Consider the following 16,412-nt stretch of genomic DNA (forward strand, 5'->3'; position numbering starts at 1 on the left):
CAGCAATGAGCCTCTAAAAGGTGTTTTTATCTTAAAGTAATAAATAATCAATACAAGGTCATTTCTGAAGGATAAAATGGCAGTTTGGCTTGTTGGGGTTTTTTTGGTGGGTTTGGGTTTCTTTGCATATAAGGAAATATGGTAACTGGTGCCTCTTATTATGCCTACAATGTAACTGACTGGAAGCTTGATTTGGTTTGGATTTGTAGCTGTGTATATAAAATAATTTCCAAAACCTTATCCCTGGCAGATGAAGATCTTGCAGAAAAACAGTCAGGTATGTTCCAATGCACTAAGATTTGAGTCTTTTTCTGGGTCTTGCATTATGAGTCTGTTTAAAATTCTTCACCTCTTTAAGGTTTTGACTATGTTGGCAATTCTCTGTAGTTGTCAGAGTGGCGCCTGTCTGGAAGTTAACCACCCTGTATTTGTGTAAACATGAAGTGCTTGTCTGGAAACCTGGGTGGAATGGTTGAATGTGCCATGTGCAGGTTATTAGTGTGTGTGACTGCTATGTATAGAACTATACATTGAGCTATTTCTGGCTGTGTTTTGGGGGGTTTGAGCTGAATTCTGAGTCTGTTTATTGACCCTAATGTGTGTGTTTGTGTGTGTGTTTTCTTCCTTCGTGGAAAGTGAATAGGACTTTTGAATTGGTCAAGACAACATAAACAATCAGAAACTTCCTTGTGATGTGTAATATCACTTGTATGCTCACTGTTGAGAAAAGTAACTCCCTAACTTGAAATCATGTGTGCCAAGTTACCTTCACTGGCATTGTGAGAGCAGCAGCAAAAGGCTCACATAATTATCAAATAGACTTTTATGGGTAAAGTACATACCTTTCTTCTAGAAAGAGGTAGTATGTTCGCTGGCTTCACTCAAGCAGCAGCAAGAGTTTTAGAATCACAGTATGGCCTGGGTTGGAGGGACCTTAAAGATCATCTCATTCTATCCTCTCTGCCATGAGCAGGGGGGGACACCTTCCACTAGACCAAGGTTGCTCAGAGCCCCATCTCCAATCTGGCCTTGAACACTTCCATAGATGGGCCATCCATGCTTCTCTGGGCAACCTGTACCAGTGTCTCATCACTCATGGTAAAGAATTTCTTAATATCTAATCTAAATCTGTTTTCTTTCATTTTAAAACCATTCCTCCCATGCCCTGATGCAAAGTCCAATCCCAGGTCTTGTAAACCTCCTTTAGGTACTGAAAGACTCTATAAAATCTCCTTAGAGTCTTCTCTTCTTCAGGCTGAACAGCCCCAACTCTCTCAGCCTGCCAAATTTCTTTAGTGTTTGAAAAATGCTGAAGAGCACTTGTTTTTCTGCCTTTCTTCCCCTCCTCCTTACAAAATGGAAGGACTTAGACTCCTTTTACTTCATGGAAGATATATTAATTCATCATAGGCTTTTCTATATGAACAGGTTTACAGAGTTGTGTTGCCAAATTGATAACACCAGAGGAAGGTGTAAAAGCATAAGGGAAATATGAAATTGAATGTCTTAATTAAAGATGCAAACTGCAGATGTGAGCAAACTGCAAAGCTATTTAAACTGTGAAGGAAATGAGGGGAACTGATTTCATTGGGAGCTGAAGATGTTAAATGAGCACCTTGAGTAGAAAGGATGCTGGCAAACACTGGGGATGGGGTTTGGCTGCTGGGGAACCATGTGATGCTCCAAAGCTAGTTTTTTTTAGGGGGCACAGCGTAGAGTTGAATGGACTTGTAAATATGAGCACTTCAGTCATGTGCCTCAAAATAACATCTCTTCAACCAGTACCTATTATAAATAAAGGAGATTAAAAGGGAGAAAGTTGAAGAACTTTGTTTGAGTGCTTAAGTATCTGGAAACAGCCAAGTGAATCAGACTTGTCCTGCAAAAAGAATGGTGTAGTAAGTCGGTGTTGTAGGCTATCATAAGCATCTGTCTCTGAATCTGCATATATGCCATCATGAAACCGCAGGACAGGGTTTGTAAGAATTCTAAGACTTTGGTTAGTAAAGCTTAAGGTTGAGGGCAGCTCCTTGTCTTCAGAGACTGCTTTCTTTTTAAAAACTGAGGGCTTAGTTTCCCCTGCCACAGCCCTGTGGTGACTGGCAACACCTCAGCCTGATCTATGAACTTAAAACACATTTGATCTATATGCTGGTGCTTGCTGCCAGGTCCTGCCTCTCCACCTGAATAACTATAACATGCTCATAAATCAGGGGAGAGCATTCCTCGCTGACACCATCCCAAATGCCCTACTGAGCTGAAGCCTGTGATAGCCATCAATGCCTCTTACATAAACATGTCATACTTTAAAGCAGAGTCTTGCAAAAAGCACAAACAATATGCTGGTATGGAGGGGCCACACAAAGTCAAGAGCTGTTAAGTGGGGGGAAGAGGAGGAGAAGAATCTCTTGATGATAAATATATCTACCAGACACATATGGAAAGAAAATAGTTAAGTCTAGCTTACATTTATTTCAAAATAAAATAGTCAGATGTGGAAATGGTTGTCATATTCCCTGGAGAACTAGGAAGCTAGGAGCCACAGGAAAATAACGATGCCCGATCCTTTGGCTTTGTTTTATTCCCTTCAGCCTGCTCTTCATCCCACACCTCATGCATCAAATGCCCAGTAGTCTGTGTATCTGATTTGGTAGCAAAGAAACCTCAGTTACCTTTGGTTTGCTATAGAAAGCTGAGTAAGAACAATGGCTCAGTCTTGTTTGTGCATTCAAAACCACTTCCTAAGCCTTGTTTAAAGTCACCCACCAACATTGTGGCTGGTAGTTCCTGTCTCTCAGATCTTAATCCTCACACAAGCTGATGCCAATTTGGGGCATGGTAAGAGAAATGTTAAGGAGCATCCCAGGCACACCTTTGTTATAGTACACAGCTGAGTGACATGCAAACCTCATGTGTTTGTGTTGGTACAGCCTTTGATGTGAATTGGTAAGGAGAGTGCTCTCTGCCACAGCAGCTGGAACACACACAGCCAGAAGTGACACCAGGCTGTAAAGAGCGCCTGCGGCCGCCCCTGTCAGAGGGTCACAAATCAAGGGGCTGACAGGTGCCTGTGCTGGATCCTGCGCCAGGGTGTGCCTTGGTGTGCAGCAGCAGGTAGGAAACCTGCGTGGTGGGTGGCCAGATTGTACAAATGACTCAAATTCTCTGCTCAGGGGCAGCCTGTTGCACAGCTTGGTGCAGAATTAGGAACATTTGATTCTCCTTAAATTGGGATGAGTGCTGTTTATGCTGTGACTTCAGGTTGGGTTCAATTCCACACTTTAATAGTCATGAAAACCTTAAGGTTAATTTGTAGCGTTAAGGCAAGAGAGTTTTGTGAAACACAAAACTGAGCCTTCAGTTCCCCAATTGCTCCTACAGAAAGGGTTGGGCCTTCAGCACCCACGTGTCTTTTGCAAGGAGGGAGATCCAGCATGCAAGAGGGAGGTGTAAGTGCTCACATCCTGGAAGGGCTTCACGGTGTTTGGGCATGAACTTTTCTTATGGAATAGCTAGTATCTAATCTATCCCTGTGAGTAATTTCTAACTAATTAGGATGATTGATGAGTATTACTCTGCTGTGGGAGCCTGAACCGTAGTTAACATTTGTGATGGTGATGACCTTCCAAAAATGCCTGTGGGAGACATAACACAATTTTTTTCCACCACCTGCTTAGAATTGGTTTTTACTGCCTTACTCTCTACCCATATACATTAATTCCTGAGGTGCCCTTACCCCCTCACCACCTCCTTCTATATATAATTTAAGATCTTTAGGGATTGATACAAAGCAACCAGCCTGTAGTAGGTTGCTGCTTTCATCCTAACACCTCGTTGGTGTTAACTGGCAACAACTCTCACTTTATGTAAGCACTGTAGTGCCTTGTGGCAGGTCTGTGCTTTTACATCCCAGCCTTCAGAGAAGCAGGCAAGCTTTTGGTCAGGAGCAATAGCTTTTATATGACTTTTTTTAGAACCAGAAGGCAAAGGCTGAGGCAGCAGCTCTGAACACACACTGGCCTCGGGAGAGGCTCCTCACTGCTGTGCAGCTGTTGTGAGAGCTGGGGAAGACATGGGGCTCCAAAACCAAGTGCCACATGTGCTTAGGCAGCCCCTGGCAATCCTGCCTGAAGTCGACTTCTGTTTAGGTGGTGGTGGTTTTTTTCTTTTTCCAGGCAGTCACTTGATAGGGTATAATCCTGTAAGATACTCAGTAAAGAAGCTGATACAGGAAAGTATTTCTGCAGATGCTTAATTTTCAGTGAATAAGTGGTCCTTTTATGTGGGTGGGAGCACTCATGTGCTTAAAGTTAAGCACATGCTTAAGTGCTTTCTTGGATTGGGGCCAAAATGCTAATGTGAAGGAGATTCCCTTTCTCAAGTAACTACAGTGTTCAGGACTCCATGTGGACCCCTGTGCCTGCAGGATTACTGAAATACACCCATGACTGGCAAATATTGGACACTTTTGTTCTTAAACTTTTAATTTTCAACAAAACCTTCATGCAGTGTTGCTCTATTATGACTTTTATACTTTGCATACAAAGAATAGTTCTTAACTAGGCCTGTGACAGACTTGAAAAGAAACCCTACTGCTGACCTCAAATTGGTTTTCTTATGGGGATATTTTATTTTTTCTCTTTGAGGAAAAAACAAAGATTCCTTCAGCACCTTTTGCTCTGACCCCACTGCTTTATTTTTAAACTGTTCCTACAACACTTCTGGAAGAAAATCAGCCTTTGACGGGCACCACTAAGATGTTGAATTCCAACTGCTGGGAGCCTCTCGTGTGATGTTGCACTTGCTGACGATAGTCTGCTTTGATGACAGCAGTGGTAACAAGCCCAAAGCACACATGTGTGGGATGTGACAGGGGTGTGCACCTGTCTTGGGCAGGGGGCACCAGGCCTTCCCCGTGGCAGCCTCCTCGGTGGCTGTGCTAATCACCGGGAGTGACACGGGAGTGACACTCGCCGTGCTCGGCAGACAGGAACGAGCAGGGTGTTGGGGCTCTGAGTACACAGCTGCTTCTCAAATTATGATGCACAGGGTCAGAGGTCACTGCAGAAAAAACAGATAAAATTATGCTTCCTACTGCCACCATGCCACATCAAAATGGTAAATTGTTTTATACTGGGTCTGTCAAGCTGCTCTGCGGTAGCAGACACGTGAATTTCTCAGCTTGCTTGTAGCCCTTTAAAAATAAAGGGTTTTGTTTTCTAAATATTCTGTTAGAGATTTCTTTCTGTTAACTGTTGTTTGACTGCTGCTATAAAATAGAAGTTTTTAGACATTTTTGAAGTGTTTCCCTGGTGGTGAGGCTTGGCAGCAGGGTGAGGGTGTGGGGCCAGCAGTGCTGCAGGATTTGTCTGCTCTGGCTGTGCTGTGTTTGGGCACGGCAGCTTGTGGGCTCCCCTTGGATACCTGGGATATGGGATAAGCTGTGGGCAGATGGCTGTGCACAGGATGAGCCATCTAGGTTAATGACCTGGGCAATGCTGTCTGCCTTTTGTTCATGGCTACTGCTTCTGTTCCTGTTTCAGAAATAGGGCAGATCTTTATCCTGTGTGCAGCATCCGCTCACTTTTCTCAGAGTTGACACCTCTCTGCTGTCCTTTCCACTTGAATTTGTATTGAACAAGAGATGGTGCTTACAAGAAACTTGTGGAACTCAGAGTGAGAACCAGGCTGGAAAAACCATAAGAGTTCAAATATGTAGGGTATGTGATGCTTTCTCCAGCTTTGACTTTTTTGAGTTCCTTTTTATTGTGAAGGGCTTGTTAATTTTTTGTTAAATTCTTCGACCATAACTGTGACCAAAGAGAGGAATGCATTTGACAAGTGCAATAAAGCAACTGTTCTGTGTTTATGGCAAGTGCTATACTTTTATGCTATTAATTCAAATTGCCTGGATTTTTATAAAACTGGGTCAGTATAGGATTACCTACCTTGCTAGAACAGTTGAAATGGATCACACTACAAAGTAGTCCACATCTCCCTATCAAATTTTAGAGGAAATAATCTTGGAGTCATAGGAGAGGCGTATGTCTCTGGAGCACAGCTTTTAGATGCATTTTTGTAGCCAGCAAATATTGGGAGTCCCAAAGAGAAATAACAGGAAAATGCCATTAAGTAAAATAGAAAGTTCAGTGCAAAAAAGAAAATCAGTTGCACTGCATGTGAGGTAGTGACACTTAGGAGGACACAGGTAACTCAGAAATGTGTTTTGCTACACTACTGTGACTAGGCAGAGAAGGCGACGGCAGTACTCAGTTCTCTTCCAAGAGGAAAAGTGGTGGGAAGTACATGGGCACAATTTCCTTGAGCAGACATCTGCTGAAAACCAGAGGTATGCAAATAATTGGTTATTTTTCTTCAGTTTGATGGTTGTACAGGCAAGGAAAAATCATTTGGGACCAGACAAGTCTTTAGAGAATGAAGAAAGCATGAATGTGTTCCAAGACCAATACACTGGTTCAATTCCAAGTATTTTTAATGTATTTTTTCCCGTAAGTAACAGCAAGAAATCTGGGGTCTTGTTTGTTTGTTTTTGTTTGTTTGTCTGGTTTTTTTTGGTTTTTTTTTTTTTTTTCTTTTTAATTAACAAGGGAAAATTCAGAAGTCATGTGCAGCTCCAAGAGGGAGGGAATGTGGGCATCCCTACTTCTTTACATATGTACAGCAGGGTTAGCATTCGTGTCACAAAGCTGTTGATGCTCTCCTGTGAACCTGGCAGAGCAGAAAGAGGGTCTGAATTCAAGTTTCTGCATCCAAAATAGTTCTGACCACCAAAGGAAGGCTATGAAGTGGAAAACCTGTTAAGAATGACCATAGTGACCTGTACATGAATTCCCACGCATGTGTTACTTGTTTTCTTACACTGAAAAGGAACAATGGGGTTGGGTAGAATGGACACCCCCAAATTAAGCTGGGCAGATTCTCTGAGTCAAACCTGGCCCAACAATTGCTTGAGTTTAGGATAAGTGCAAGTAATTAATTAAATGTTCTTAAGTACACTTAGGCTTTCTTTGAAGCTGAGATTTTTAGTGCAGAGATAAGCTGCTCTGCTGCCAGCGCCTGGTTCCAGGGAAGGATTGGATGTTTCTCCCTGCTGGATCTCATGTTCATGGTGTGCTCAGTCACTTCTGGTCAGTGACTGCAACCCAATAGTCATTGCTAAATCTTCAGTGTCTTCTTGAAGGGACTCTGTGGAAAAGGGATAGTCACCGTAGCAAGCACAACTTGTACTTGTATTAGGGTCTGAATGGAACCAAGGCTTTTGGATTTTGGAGGTGGTTGCTCATGTGCTAAAGAGGCTAACCCCTGTTTTTGTCAGCTCCCCATCTCTGTGGGATAGTCTAGCTCTCAGTGCCTCCTAAGCAGTTGGTGTGCAAATGGTGGCTTTTTGAACCACAGTATTTGTTTGAGCCTTGTGTCACCTGACTTTGAGGTCAGTGAACCTCACCATTCATCTTGGACAAATTCTTCTTATATTGTCAGGCTTCTGTTTTGGAAATGAAATTATGATCCTTGCTGCCACCTCATGAGTGACAAATATAAGGCAACAAAAAAGGACTTACCACTAATCCTGCAAAATTAATTTCATAACAAAGTTGATCACTGAACAAGAAAATAGAGCTGGGCAGAGAGTCAAGATATCTCCATTTGGTTTGAGCCAACTTCTTCCTGATTAAAAACTGTAACATATTTTCTTTATAATACCATTCTTGAACTCTTACATTTTATACCACTATCTTAATCACTTGGAAGCTACAGTGTTTGCTCAGGTCCTTAATGTGACTTGTAACAATAGTAGCAGAAAGAATGATCCACTGATGCTTTGTGAGGATAATCCTGAAGTCCGTGGTATGTCATCAACCAGAGTGTGTCATTCCCTGTCCATTATGTTGATTTTTTTCTTGTACATGAGAAGCAGGCTTGTATTTGAGGTTTTCAGTTTAGACCTGTATCCTCTGTTCTGAAAACAACGTTTCCTAAGCAGTTCCTGAAGAAGCTTTTCCTCAAAGGTTTGGGTGGGTAGAACTAGAAAAGTGAAACTGTCTGCTTCTAGGGCAGACTTTTCTTACGTATGTTTCTTTCTTGGAGTGCACTGTTAAATGCACTGTGGAGCCTGGGATGAACAGGTCATCCCATGCTATGTGTTACCCTATAGCTTATGCCAACTGTAAATTCAAGTGCTCCCTCTTAATCTCTCCCCCTCATGCATTATTTCCTTGTGCAGTATTAACACACCACGTGCTGATCCACTGTTGCTTCATGGATTTAGAAAATCTACAGGTCTGCAGTGATGTAAAATATTAAATATTGTTTTAAATATCGGAGGCGCCATCCTGCCTACACGGTACTTAGGGTGGGCAGCACGCCAGCGCCTTTGCTGGCATGTGCCTGAGAACTGGAGCATGCCTGCTCCCAGGGAATAAAGCAAAGCCCAGGACAATAAGGCAGGAACGATGACAGACAGGGAAGGGCTGGCTTATGGCTTGTGCTGTTTGACCATAATATCAGCTTTGGAGACTATACTGTCTGGAGGGCTAAGAGTTTCTTTCTACACTCCTGCCTTACTGCCTGCACCTGCCCATCCGAGGGCAGGCAAGAATGAGAGGACACTTTATAGAGCTTCCAGGGGCTTGTCAGTCAGTTATTGCACAGTGGGATTTCAGTGGATGCTTCATACTCGTTCTCTCACTCAGAATTGCCACATAACACTGGGCTGAGTGCATTTCTTCTTAGTTTGCTTCCCTCTTTCTCTTTGACACAGCGAAAAGCTGGTTTGTGTCTGGAAGGGCTGGGGAAGCCTGTGTGCTGTGCTCTGTGTGTGTGTGCAGGGAGCAGAGGTAGTGCAGAGTGCCTGCTGCACTGTTCTGGGATACCTCTGAGCTGTGCCTTTCCTTTCTGCTCCAGAGGAGTAAATTCCCACTAGAGCCAGCCTAGATGGGCTGTTCTTCAGCCCCAGGGTTTCAGTGATGTATCCACACCCACGCTCACTATTTGTACAGGGACAACTAGAATAGAGCATGTGTTTTCCTTGCAGTGACTTGGACATGAGTGACCATCGGGAGTCATCCTGTTTCCCTGCTGAAAAGCTGCAGTTGCATGATGTCAGCCAAAAAGCTGCAGAAGCTCAGAGTGGTGTGTGCAGCTGCTCAGCCCTCTGGGCACAGCCTGCCCCTCTATCTGCATAGGGCAGACATAAACTGGGCCATGGTTTTAGGTCACTGCCTGGGGACTGCTGACCCTGTCCTTACCTGCAATGTTCCTGATGCTGAGTCAGTCCCCTTTAACTTTCTCATCACCACATCAGCTTCTGTCTTTGTGCCCATGGTCCCAAGTTCCTTGTGAGGGAGAGCACTCAGCCTATGCAAGCTGGTCCTGCACTACTGAATTCATGGCACAGTGAATGGTGTTTTGGAAGGCAAAGCCTCAGATACTGTTGGAAACATCCACCCATGAGGTGCTTAATATAGTTCATTATGTTGGAGTGTCTGCATGAAAGAGGCAGGAGAAAAGGGCTGCCCACAAATATTATCAGTACAAATTAGCATGGTATTAATGCAGTCAAAGGTATGGTCTGTTTATACACCCACCCTTTAATGCATGTGAATGTGCTTAATTCTGTGAGAACTTGCAAAGCCAGGAGCTATATGAACTTGGCTGTCACACACTTCTTAAAGCATTATTTCTCCTTTTGTCTGCAGATCCCTTTAATGCCAAATGGCCCAAGAACTTCAAAGACATACTGCAACTTAAATCACTTAAATCTGTCCTTCATGCTTTTGCTTCCTTCGGCATCTATCTGTGGCAAGGCCAGCTTCTTACTGGCTCTGGGGGCTCTCTCTTCAGTCTTTTAAATGTAAGTGAATTAAAACAGTTCATGTTACCTGGTCTGGCTGCACTAGAAATGGGCACCTTGACTCATTAGGAAAGCAGGCATCTCCCTTCCACTGGGTCCAAACTCCTCACTGACTTTGAAATATTTCACTCTGCTCCCATCCCTCAAGTTACAGCTTCTTTGACCAATTTCATTAGTTCTTATTTCCAGAAACTGCTGTATCTCAGAGGGCTTCTGAACTGGCTACAAGGTGACCAATACAGGTAAGGTACCTGACCTAATTTTCATGTAATTAGCATAGATTACTTTTTGAAGTTGCTTTTTCTTCAAGAGACGGAAGTGCAGAGCATTGATATGCCATCTTGGAGCATTTATAGGATGAGACTCCTGAATTTTCTCTCTGCTTGCTTAAGTTTGTGTAAGCTTAGCTGCTTTCTTTTGAAGAGTTGCTGTTACTACCAGCTTAACTACTGTAGTTACATTGGAACACAAAACTAGTGAAAAACAGAATTGCAATTTAGCTACAAACCCCTAAATGCAGTATTCTCATGTTTTAACCCAGCTGACTGGTTAAGAGAGCAAGTGTGGAAGCAACACTTCTCACTCCTGGCTGTCCCAGTGAGCTGATCCTTCCCTTGCTGGTCAGCAGCAGGAAATAGTGTCCTGCCATGTTCATGTTCAGGGTCTCTACCCTGGACTGCTAATGGATGGGATGAGCTCTGAACATGTGCAATAAACTCATGGAAAATCAAAAGGAAGATATTAGTATAAGACCATATATGCTGTTGAGATATGTATATATCTCTTCTTTCACTGAGCTGTGGTTAATCAAAAGATTCATGTTGAGTTATTTGTGACGAAGAGACTCCCCCATTTAATATCCAGCATAGGTGGCTGTTTCAGCCTGAGCATGTGTGCTTTGCTTCTGGTGTATTGGGAAAATGTGATAATGTCTAAAACAAGAATTATGTGGGAAAGACAATGAAGATGCATAAAATGATGAAAATCCATGGGTAGAGGGATCTCGTTAGGTGGACTTAGGAGATTGTCATAAATATCATTTTAGTGTGATGTAGTTCACATGATAACAAGATATTTTGTTTCACCAGCAAAATGGAGCATTAGCTTAGAGGACTGGATTACTCATGGCACAAACATGGCTGTTATGTGCAAACTTTCAGTGTTCTGCCAAGGTCACTTTGTGGGGGTTGAGATGAAACTGTTTCCTAAACTGTGAAAGTGATCCTGGGTACCCAGCCTGCTGGAATGCCTGGAGGTTTTATGGATTCCTTCCCCTTTAGCCCACTAGCAGGGTGTCTGCTAATGTAGGCTCCCCTTTCCTGCCTGCATGGCTCTAGTGAGGCTGGCCTTAGGAAAAGCATTGCTTTGACTAATTTTGTTTTCTGAACTTCTTGTTTGCCTGCAGAAGGAGCATTTACAGCAGCCTCTTCTGTAGATAACCAAGGCAAAATGTTGACCTCAGGCACTGGAAAAGATGAATGTAACACTCATGTTTGAATATGACACCAGACCCAGGATAGGAGTGGGAAGGTGTCAAGTTATAGTCAGATCTACACTCACAGCACCTCAGCTGAGAACATTTGTTTGGGAAGGGCTGGTGAAAAGTTTCATGTCATGCAGGTGAAAGAAACAAAAGGTAGGAAAACAGATTTTGGGCTGGGGCTGAGGATCCGCAGTGGGCTTGCTCCTCCTGCCCACTTAGAGAGGGTGTGCACTTGCAGGTCCTGTGACCAGGCAGGTCTTGGCCGTGCCTGAGGCTTGCTGGAAAGGCCATTCCTGAGGGTGCCTAGCAGAGCTCCAGCTATGTTGTCCTTGTGTCAGGCTGGCTTTGTGCCCTCCCCCTGCAGTTCACAGGTTATTGCTGGTCTGGCTGTGTTTGCCCAGTGCTCCAGAGTCTCAGCCACAGCTTCCCATTTCTGATGGCTCAGAGCAGAGCATCTCTGCTAAAGCTTGGTGTTAGAGGTGGGCACTGAAATGGAGGTGTCAGAGTGGTCTCTAACTGCTTGAAGTGGTGCAGCTGCAAACTCTGTCTGTTTTGGAACATGCTTTGTTATGGAAGGGTGTGGAAGACTCATGGAGTGAAGCTGATAAGCAGCAAATGAAGTTGCAAATACATGTTCAGAGTGAAGTCATTAGATCAAACACAGATTATATTCCTTTGTCTAACTGCCTTCAGATTTTATGATTCATTGATTTTTTGCCTGTGCTATACAGGATGCTAATTCAGGAGTTAAAAATCTAAGGGATATTTGGGGGGATTACCAGGCTTCCACAATGTCACTGTCAGACTTGCATTCTGGGAAGCTCTGTCTCAGGGCAGGACTTGAGGATGAAGGTTCTGTGTGAGTACAGACATAGGATTAAATTTCAATCCAACCCAGAAAGAAACAGTAGAGGGCTGAAAGATATCTTTCCTCAGCTGAAGTTGTTTCTCTCTTCATACCTGTAAAGAGGACCTTGCCCAAATTCCCTTAATTTGCTTTAAAGTACATCTGAGGCCTCAAGTAGATGTCAGCTCCAGTGAATTTACTGTCCCAACAGAAACAATGCACTACAACCTCACCCTAATTTTACTGGAATCAGCTGCCACTACTCTGGAGCAGAAGCAAGAAAAAACAAAATTAGTATCTGGATAAACAGCCTATTAATTTGATGACAACTGTTGTTCTCCATTTCAGGGTCCAGAGAGCAGCCTGGGCAGTGAGCTAATGAGAACACCAGAGCCGTGCAGCCTTGGGGGAGGTGGGGGCCAGAGAAGAAAACAGAACAAACACTCCTTTTGTAGCTTGGAGCTAAGGGGATTCAGCCAAAGGTTAATTGCTTTCTACCCTAAAATGCTGTGAAGTGTTGCTGTGTGGTGTCATACAGCTGCTTCATCCCAGCCTAAGGGTGTCTGTTTCAGTGGTGGGTGGCATGAGCCAAGATCCTTTTTTTAACCACACGGGGGTGTTGCAAGGTCTCTTGAATTAAGGCTTCCAAAAATCTGGTGGAGCTTGGTTGGTATCGTTTAGGATTTCACCACATCATGGGAGCAGTTAGCAAAAATTCCAAATGAGCACCAGAAGAACAGTTTGCTCTTCAGTAGGAATTATTTTAAGGGATGAAAGTTCATTATTTCCTCTGATTCTTTGTTAGACAATCAAATGAAAGATGCTACAGGAATCAAGAGATAAGGACAGAAATGAGTGTAGTAGTAAACGTCACCTTACTGTCACCTTTGCCTCTTAGCCAATGCTTGTTGTGTGAACTTGAATTTTAATGCTCGAATCTGTTATTCCTAAGAATAAAAAAAAAAATCTGTTTTTTTTTTTTTTCCATTAACAATTCTGTTCCTGCAACTTCTGCACTGTGTAGACCTTAAAGCGATAAAATAACTTTCTATTAGAATGGGTGTGTTGTGACAGCTTGGAAGTTTCCTTCTGGTTGGTGGGACATCAAAAATTTCAAAAAACCTGAAAGTTGCACATGGGGAAAATCATCCTCTGATGTTGTGCAGTCTTGTGACAGTGCCCAGGTTCCCTTGTCTGGAGATCATCATAGTGGAAGAGAATTAGAGTAGAGTATTTAAGTTGGAAGTGACCTATAATGATCATCTACTCAAATTCCAACTTGTGAGATTAAATGGAACTAAATAGAAATGTGATGTCTGATCTTCCTGTAGGGTGGGTAAATTTCTGATTTTAGTGTTTGTATGTGAAGTCTCAATATTGCAAATAATTCTGCTGATATCACTTCTCTGAACTGTTTGTCCCAGTTTTTCCTGTCTGGTCATTCTGCCCATTTCCCTGTGAACATTTTTATCTTTTACTTTACTTGTGCTTTGAACACTTACTTTAGTTCATGACTCCACAGCTGAAGTTTATCATATATTGGGCTTAAATTCATGACCAGCAAGCTTGAGCAAGTGTATGCTCATTTAATGTTGGAACTTGAGTTTTTTCAATGCCCAGTTCAGGTAAGGAGGAGCTGTTTCCTCTGTGATTCTTATACCAAATGACAGGATGGTCTGAGAAGATCCTGAACGTTTCATTAGTGTCTCTTCCTATCTCAGTCATGTGTGCAAGGCTCACCCTGCACTGCTGTGAGCCCAGTCTAGTTCCACCCATCCTCCAAAAGGCAAAGTGTGGGGTCACAGCACTGCTCCAAATAACCAAGCTCTCCCCAGAGTTAATTCCCCTCAAAGGAGACAATGCAGGCAATAAGGGAACTTGAGATAGGAGTGCTTTGGGCTCTTGTTTGTCCTCCATGTAGGTCCCTCCCTGTCCCTTTCTGATAATGAAAGAACAGGTCCCAGTTCTTCTGCTTCCAGGGAATAGTGTTAAGTCTCATGGTGCTCAGGCAGCTAATGGTTGAATTGGGAGCACAGACAACAGCCCTTAGAGCAGTTTTACCACATGGGAAATGTTTAAAGCATTTTTCAACAAGGTTTTGGGGTGTTCTGCTTTTGAAGTCCCCTATTCCAAATAGGGTGATATATGTACCTCTGCTTTTGTTGGAGCTGAGTATCACAAACAGGATGAGGCTCTCTTTCTGTATGACAGTACAATAGAAACCCATGAGTTTTTCTGGGAGAATTTTGTCTGACTCAGCAGGATTGCCTACACTTTCAGAGACAACTGCAACCCACACTACCAAGGGTAGAGTTGCACGGTATCACTCCTATTTTCTGTTCCTTACTTGTCCTTTGGCCTAATTGAAGGTGCTGACTTGTTAGTTTGCAACATGAATGGTCACCGAGCCCAGTGGGACTGGGGAGAGGGCTTGTAATACTGATTGCATGACTCTGTTAGCAACAATTTGTGTGAGTAATTTGGTAGAATAGTTATGAGCCATCTGCCTGCATCTGCAGTTGCTCAGCAGCCTGAAAGCACACTTTGAAGTCAGCTTTACTGGAGCTGACCCTAGTAAGTTCTTGCTTTTCATTCCTAGAACTGTTGCACAAAGTTAATATCAAGTGCTGCCTTGGAATCCTGGATCTTTCCAGTGAAGCAGATGGGAATTCTGGAAGGTTCTGCAGTGTCCAAGAGATCTCCAACATGGCTTTAAACTTTTGTGACTATTTCATGGGAAACAAATCTTTCCCTGTTTTCTTTTCTTTTTTTTTTTTTTCCCTACTTCATAATAGCATTAAACTCATTTTCTGCAAACCTGCTTTCAACAGTCTAGCTAATTTATACTGGAAGTAATTGGACACACCTAATGAAAAGCATAGTGAAATTTTGCTGTTGCACTGCAATGTTCTTTTCAAGTCACTGGTCTCTTCCGTTTGATAATTGTCATAACAGTGCTTAAGTAACCTGACTTCTCCTCTTTCCTGCCAGTGATGAAAGCTTAAAATGAGTCTTCAAAACTGTCACTCTTCTCTAAAGTCTCCTTAACAAAATGGCATTTATTCCTCTCTTAATATCTTGCTATCTAACATTATCTTGCTGTTCAGCCTTCAGAGAGCTCTCACTGGAACAGTCAATCAGGCAAGGGCTTTAGATACTCTCGGGGTACTGCTTGAGGAGTCCAAGGGGATCATGGTGATGCTGTTTGTGACCCCAGTCTCTTGTTGTGTAGGGACCACATTCATCTACTCTCAAATCCATTGTAAATTCATGTTACCTGCTTACTCACTCATTCCATAGTGGGATTCTGGTCCATACCCAGAGCTGTGGTGTTTCTGGGCAAGAGCAGCATTTGTGCTGCTCTTGTGGTTGCAGTTTTCCTGGTGTGCCCCCGGCATGGCAGGTGCCATATGGACAGAGTGTTGAGTTGTTCCCTCAGCTCTTGTGTAGGGTTTACCAGGCACTGCCTTCCTTGTGCTTTGTGGGGTTCTCAATCTCGTAGCCTTCTTCAGCCTTCAGAGAGGCTGTGGAGGTATGTACAGAAGGCACCACAGAGCTGTTAGTGAGCTGTAAATTGCTGCCATCTACCAGCTCATGTAGGGGGTTCCCACCTGGTGTGGTGGGTGCTGGGATCTATGCTCTAGCTCCAAATCCTGGCTCCTAGGATTTATCTTTGACTGGGCCTGTTCTCAAGCACTTGAAGGAAGTGGATGCCTAGTCTGATCTCTTCATAGACAAACCAACCTTGTCTGTAGGGTTGACAGACCCTAAGACCCCCAAAGACCCAAACCCAAAAAAACCAACAACTAAATAACCGAACCCCAAGCCCACAAAAAACCCCCCAAGGAATCAAAAACCAAAAAAGCAATGTGGATCTAAGGTTTTTTAGTAGTCACTGTCTAGCCTAACTTCTGTGGGACTTCTTTATGTTACAGATTCCTGTCCCTGAGGGTTTTTTAGCAGTCAAGAGGGTTGGAAGGTATTTGAGCTGCTACAGTATATCGTGTTCTCAGCAAGAGCTTCTGTTCTCTGTTCAGTCCAGAGAGGGTCTTAGCCCATCTCTGTGAGCATAACTGTAATGCTATGAATTATTCCTTGTGGAAACTTTAGCTATTGTGCTTAATGGGTTTACAGGAGCTTTTTCAGTCTGCTTTTAATGTATTTGTGTTGGTGGGGATTCTGAGTGGAATTACATGCCCAGGCTTTCAGAT

At 43.3% G+C, this 16,412-nt stretch overlaps 1 long non-coding RNA gene across 1 annotated transcript; it reads left to right on the plus strand.

Moving 5' to 3' along the window:
* Window positions 1–219: 219 nt before the first annotated feature.
* Window positions 220–9,172, plus strand: LOC137476058 (uncharacterized). The gene is made up of 3 exons (XR_011000223.1): window positions 220–277; window positions 6,380–6,486; window positions 9,053–9,172. It is a non-coding gene; the product is annotated as an uncharacterized lncRNA (long non-coding RNA).
* The last annotated feature ends 7,240 nt before the right edge of the window (window positions 9,173–16,412 follow it).

The sequence above is a fragment of the Anomalospiza imberbis genome, chromosome 6, assembly GCF_031753505.1.
Source record: "Anomalospiza imberbis isolate Cuckoo-Finch-1a 21T00152 chromosome 6, ASM3175350v1, whole genome shotgun sequence".
NCBI classification, from domain to species: domain Eukaryota; kingdom Metazoa; phylum Chordata; class Aves; order Passeriformes; family Viduidae; genus Anomalospiza; species Anomalospiza imberbis.